A 7047-nucleotide genomic window follows, 5' to 3' on the forward strand; every position below is an offset into this window, starting at 1 on the left:
GAACTTTTTAAAAACGTTATTTATCTTTTAATTAAGAAAGATATGTAGCATTATGTTTATCTTTTTTATGTTTAATTTTTTTTAGTTTTATTTAAAATGAACAATTATGAAACTTAATCATTATATAATGAAATTGCTTTTCTCCTACTAAGTTAATTAAGATATATAATCACTCAATAACACCTTGCAATCTAATGACACAGGACGATGGATAAGGTTTGAGATCTAACTCAAGAGGGCTTTGTATAATTATGGGTTTTCTTTTTAATGATGTTCTTGAGTGAATAAGGCCTAGAGATCAGCATGGTAGACATCTCGTCTTAAAAAGGCTCGCCCCGAGTATCATGGATGATTCCAAATGCTTTTTTTTTGAAGGTCATATTTAACTATAAAAAAATAAACATAATAATTCACAATAAACAATTGGATACGTACATAATAATGATAGTGGAATACATAATGATAGCGGAGCCAGGAGAACTTTTATTTATTTATTTTTATTTTCTTTAATTTAGTGGAATATTGGAGAAACATGATTTCTATCAAATAAAATTGTTTAGAAAAAAACAAAACATACGCTATAAATTTGTATTTATTTACGAGGTAATGCATATTTATCTTTAGAGTATAAAAAGAACTTACTTTAAGGGGTGTTTGGGATTGTTTTTTTCAACAACTTATAACTTATTAATTTTTTAAAAAGAAATAAGGTGTTTAGGATTGCTTATATTTTAAGAGGAAAAGTTTCATAAGTTACAATGTTGTAGCTTGTTAATTTAATGAAAAGTTATAAGTAGGTAAAATAAGGAATCCCAAACACTCCTTAAATCTTGCCTGCTGATGGTAATTAAGTTTATAAATTTTAGTAGTTTTGCATCAAATCATAAACTTATAGTTAGATAAGTTGTAACGATATTTTAGGAAAATGGCTCAAATTTTGATAAAAAAGTTAATAAACATAAAATATATTATTTAACATAAAACGCCCATTGAATACGATAATTTATAATGCATTTAACCTTTGCAAACGAAAAGTTTGACTTTCTTTTAATATAACTGATAGTAGTTAGTTTATGTGTAATTGTGAGGTAAGTGTGAGAGGGGACTCGTCGGCTTGGCTACAAGCCTACAAAGGCACCACGCCCAAATAATATCACGTCCCATTTCGTGGGCGTGTCATGGGTATGGATTTCGTGACAAGGTTCATGAATCCACACAGATAAGTCACGTGCTAGCGGCGTTTATGTTTAATTTTTTATATATACATGTATTATTAAGTATTATAAAGAAAACTAGATTTTACCAAATACATAAATGGTGTGTTGAATTATATGGTATCCACCAATTATTTACATTATTTTTGTTGGTCTCTCTTTAATGAAAAATTAAGTTTAATTGATATATAAAAGGACCACACCTATTTTACTCGTAACTCCCATCCATACTTTGGTTGCAAATGGTAGAGGGGCAATAAATTGTCACAACTACACATATGAATGTCTTTAATGCAATTTCAACTACACTCAAATGAATGATAAGTATCACATTCTAAACTCCTTTCAGCACACAACTTTCTCCTAACAAGAAAAATTTCTTTTGCTTTGCCCTCTTTTGCTATTAACCGGTGATCGAAAATGGCACCCGAAGCAACGACAGAGGTGAAGCGTTTTAAAGTCGAAAGCATAAGCAAAACTCATGTGAAGCCACAAAAGTTAATAGGCAGAAAAGAGTGTCAATTGGTCACATTTGATCTTCCATATATGGCCTTCTACTACAACCAAAAGTTGTTGATCTATAAAGGTGGTGTGGAGGAGTTTGAGGGCATTGTGGAGAAGTTGAAAGATGGGTTGAGGGTAGTTTTGGAAGAGTTTTATCAATTGGCTGGGAAATTGGATAAAGATGATGATGGAGTGTTCAAGGTGGTGTATGATGATGATATGGATGGGGTGGAGGTGGTGACTGCCACCGCGGAAGACACCGAGACCGCGGATTTGTTGAAGGAGGAAGGGACCTTGAAGCTTAAGGAGTTCATTCCTTATAATGAAGTTTTGAACTTTGAGGGGCTTCATCGTCCGCTTTTATCTGTCCAGGTACTTTTACTTAATAAATAATAAAGAAATGTTAACATATAAATTAAATTAATATGATAATTGTAAACATCAAACAGTGTAATTATAGTGTAATTATGTAAATATAATTACACTACTAAAATACTACTAAAATGACGTAGAAATCGAGGTGGTGTATGAAAACTCGTTTTCTTTCTTAAACGTTCCTCACCCACCTCAAATTTACGTCATATCTCTTATAAAGCATCAAGTCAATAGTGCTTTCTTTTTATCTTTTTAAGTGGAACGAGAGAATTATTGCTATTTTGAAAAATGACAAATTGAATGTTAATAATCATAAAGTTATCGGCCGATAGTAATCACAACCGAGAATATTTTTGTTGATGATCTGAACTTTTAAAAATTTTACTTTTATTGGACATCCTTTAAAAAAACTTAACGGTGTTAAGTTTTATCCAAATTTCAAACTAATATTTTAGGGTTTTTAATCGGAAGGAGGATATAAGTCGATTGATGTAAACTTTACCTCGAAACGGTGCTTCAAATAACAAAACAATGATTTAATTTGGGTGTTTGAACTTCCGGTTAACAAAAGTTAAGCCGTTTGGACACCGTTTCAAGATAAGTTTTGTATCAATTGGCTTGTATCTTCTTTCCGATCAAAAGCCTAAAACATCAGTTTGTAATTCGAATAAAAGTTAATGCCGCTAAGCTTTTTTTTGGCATAGGTCCAACGAGAGTAAATGTTTTAAAAGTTTGAACCTCCATGAGCAATATTCTCAATTAGGATTATTATCGGTCAATGACATTAAGTTAGAATTAATAAAATCCATTTTGCCTTGAAAATTAGAACGGGTATAACCATATAACAAATAACATGAGTGAAGTTGAGATACGATTAATACAATACTTTGTATTCGTAATTTGATGTAATATTATATTTACCAACAAACTAAATATCAAATATATTCATTTAAAAATTTATAACAGTTATACCATTCATTTAACTATTGACTTACATAATATGAAAGTTTGGAGTGTAAAAGAGACAAGAAAAAGGTAAAAATGATTATATTCTAAATTATATTTGATAAAATGATTATATAATAAATTTCAAGTGTTTTGTTTAATTAAAAACTTTTTTTAATGTTGTCTTAAACGTATCGCCATTATTTTTGAATACTCTGTTAAATACCATTCAAAGAAGCTAATTATTTTTTTATTTTGTACCAATTAATATATTTATTTTTGTTGAAGATTGGTGAAGTGAATTAATACTCTATTAATACCATTCAAAGAAGTTAATTATTTTTTGTTTTGTAATGATTAATATATTTACTTTCGTTGAAGTGAATTAAATATAATGCATGTTAAATAAATGCAATTCATTAATTACATATATGTTAACAATGACTAGTTTCATGTGGGTCAAATAAATATATTTATTCTATTTTTTAACAACTAAATGTTACACTTAACGATGATTGAACCATTGACATCCTATGCCACAAAACCTGTTTCATAACAATTATTTTATGTTTTAATTAGTTTTTCACCTTTAATACTTATACTTCTATATAAATAACAAACTACATATAATAAAACCGCTTGTTTTTTTTTCCTTTATGCTAATTTAATCAATAATTCTGTTACTAATCATGCACATTAGACAACTAAAAATGTCAGAAAATCATTCTGCTGATTGTAAAAATTGCTAAAATAAAGTAGTGTAGATGCATACATTTTGAGGACTTAGAAAAATTAATGATTTGGATTTCAAAAATCCATTTATGAAATTCCTCAAAATTTAAATGTATTTACCATTAAGAAATTAACTAAAAATATATTGCAATAAATGTGTATTTTGACTTCTCACACCTACTAATTTTGTCTCAAACTAATTGTAATAAATGTCAATTAAAGTTACTTTAATAACTATACAGATAACCAAGCTCAAAGATGGGCTTGTAATGGGCTGCGCATTCAACCATGCAATCTTGGACGGTACATCAACATGGCACTTCATGAGCTCATGGGCCGAACTTTGCACCGGGTCCAAATCCATTTCCGTTCAACCCTTCCTGGACCGGACCCAAGCCCGAAACACACGGATGAAGCTTGACCTCACACCACCGGCCCAAAAAAATGGCGAGGGAGCGAAACCGCCGGCAGCCGCACCGTTACGAGAGAAGATCTTCAGGTAGGGGTGTGTATGGTTTGGTTTGGTTTGGTTATCAGCCTCAACCGAATTAACCAATCGGGTTTTGGTTATTGGTTTGGTTTATTCGGTTAGTTTGTCGATTTTCAGTTCGGTTAATAACCAAAACCAAACTTGGGTTAAGAATTTTTACTTAGAAATATTTGGATGCATAAATATATTAAATGGAGGTATAAGTACAATGAATTGATGCATATATACATAAAATGAAGGTATAAATACATGGAAATATAAATGCATGAAACGAAATGGAGGTATAAAATATGAAACAGAGGTGTAATATCTAGAAATATATGAAAATATGAATGGTTCGGTTCGGTTAATTTCGCAACCGAGTGTACAAAAAAAGAAAACGATAACCATCTGATGTTAATTTGGTTTCCGGTTAATTTTAGTTCGGTGTCATTGGTTTTCGGTTTAGTTAACGGCTCGGTAATCGCTAACCCATTCAGGTTCTCAGAATCGACAATCGAAAAAGTCAAAGCTAAAGTCAACGCCAATCCACCTGACGGAGCAACTAAACCGTTCTCCACTTTCCAGTCACTAACGCTCGTAACTTAAAACCGGAGGATTACACGGTGTTCACCATGTTTGCTGATTGCCGTAAACGAGTGGATCCTCCGATGCCGGAAAGCTACTTCGGTAATTTAATTCAGGCGATCTTTACTGTCACTGCTGCTGGATTGTTGCGGGTAGGGGTGTTCTTCGGGTTTCAAATTTTAAATATATACTTGAAACACGACCGAATCTTTTATTGTTTTTTTTTGGGTTTGGGTTGGTCCAGTTTCGAGTATATAAGAAAAAAAACAACTTGGATTTATAACTACAATATTATAATCGATTATATATAATATACCTGAAGAAACACTAACCGGACCCCGGGCAGGTTACTGGTAACCTGGGGGTTGGAGAGATGTTTCCCACGAGGGGTTAGACCCTTGGAAGATGGTTCTTCTGATAACCTGCAAAACAGACACCGTGAGCTCGTCACTGAGAAGGGGGGGGTTCCTCCTTGTGACCACCCTCCGGCGTGAGAATCAGACTAGATTGCTCTTTAAATATAAAAGTATATTAAGAGATTGCTAGAGCAGATATCAGGTATATATGATGATAATATGATAATGTAATAATGTGTTTAGATGATCATACCATTTGGGGTATTTATAGCCGAAGGTAGGTTTCCAAGGGGTTTAGCCGGCCCAACACGCTACCAACTGTAACCTATGCACGTGCCCTGCCTGTGAGTGGTGGATAGGTAGCGGCTGACACAGAGCAGGCGTGTCGTGCACTCTTCCTCTTCTGCCAACTACAGGCTAGGCACGTGGTATGGCAGGAGTTGGTGGGTAGGCGGCGGCTATTGGTCACAGTGCTGTGGCGTGCTGTCTGCCATGCTGCTGTCAGTGAGCTGTCGCATCTCTGATCAGATCTTTTGCCCATACCTCGTCAGGTACAGTAAAAGATCCTTCAGTATACGGACTGGCTTATTTGGGCGGGAGTATTCCCCCTCCCGCCTCTGTGCGGGATTGCTCCCGGCTTGGCTCATTCCTTCAGGTGACACTGAACGATTGAGAGCTAAGTGCCTTGTGCGTGTAGCCATGCTGCGCGGGTGGCCTTCCCTCATGGCTTGTATCCGAGGCTACGGGAACAGGCGGAGTCCTTCACCATGGGAGGCATTTCCTGCGGGACCAGCTTGCATACTGCGCGTAAGGACGTCACTTCTCTGAGCATGGTTGGTCCTGCGGATCCAGTTGGTCTCTGCGCAGACGTCCCTGTTTAAGGTGAGTCTTGCGAGTCCAACTGGGCTATGCTGGGACCTACCTCTTCAATACCATAATCGATTAAACAGTTAAGTAAAACAGAATATACCATAATCAAATTCAATTGAACCTACTAACAATATTATGTTTTAAACCAATTCATTCGGTGTTTGGCGGTTAGGTGGTTATGTTTGTATTTGGGGATTTTTTTCCCATTTGTTGTGTAGTCTAGCATCTTTCTAGGTTTGTTTTAAATTTTAATCAAAACTCCGCTTTTTTAAAAAAACTAAAAGTTTATTCAGGTTTTTGAGTTTAGGTTAGTCTTTTCTCAGGTAGGTTATTTGGGTTGGGTTAGTTCAGGTTTGGGTTTTTCTCGGGCTGGATTTCGGATAAAAGTAATAACCCTAATTGCAGGCAAACCCGCCGGAATTCGCGGCATCATTAATCCAAAAAGCGATCGATACGCACGACGCAAAGGCGATCGAAGCACGAAACAAGGAGTGAGAGAGTAACCCAATCATATTCCAGTACAAAGACGCTGGCGTGAACTGCGTTGCCGTCGGAAGTTCCCCTCGGTTCAAGGTCTACGATGTGGATTTCGGGTTTGGCAAAACCCGAAAGCGTTCGGAGTGGCGCAAATAACCGGTTTGATGGTATGGTTTATTTGTATTCATCAAAGGATGGTGGAAAGGGCATTGATGTTGAGATTAGTTTGGAAGCAAGTGCAATGGACAACCTTGAGAAGGGTAAGGAGTTCCTCCTATGCCAAGAATAAAGAGGTTGACATTGACATCGTGGAGTTTGATTTTATAAATAAGATGATTTGGTTCTAAAAATGTTTGATGGGTTGTTTGGTTATGTATTGATCTATTTGTATGTAGGTTTAAATTTCGGATTAACTATGCTTATCAAGTTTATATTAGTTTCAACGTGTGGTTAAGTTTGTAGCCAAATCATATCTTCTATTAATTGATTCAATTGTTAAGCTCTTTTAGGCAGTGCT

At 35.0% G+C, this 7047-nt stretch overlaps 1 pseudogene across 1 annotated transcript; it reads left to right on the forward strand.

Moving 5' to 3' along the window:
- Positions 1-1603: 1603 nt before the first annotated feature.
- On the forward strand, positions 1604-7047 carry LOC143571977 (BAHD acyltransferase DCR-like; annotated as a pseudogene). Its single transcript, XR_013142189.1, has 4 exons — positions 1604-2090; positions 4013-4269; positions 4740-4979; positions 6459-7047. The product of XR_013142189.1 is annotated as a BAHD acyltransferase DCR-like (transcript).

Source organism: Bidens hawaiensis, unplaced genomic scaffold, assembly GCF_021521415.1.
Source record: "Bidens hawaiensis isolate Kalapana, Puna unplaced genomic scaffold, B.hawaiensis_p1.1 tig00025659_1, whole genome shotgun sequence".
Lineage (NCBI taxonomy): Eukaryota > Viridiplantae > Streptophyta > Magnoliopsida > Asterales > Asteraceae > Bidens > Bidens hawaiensis.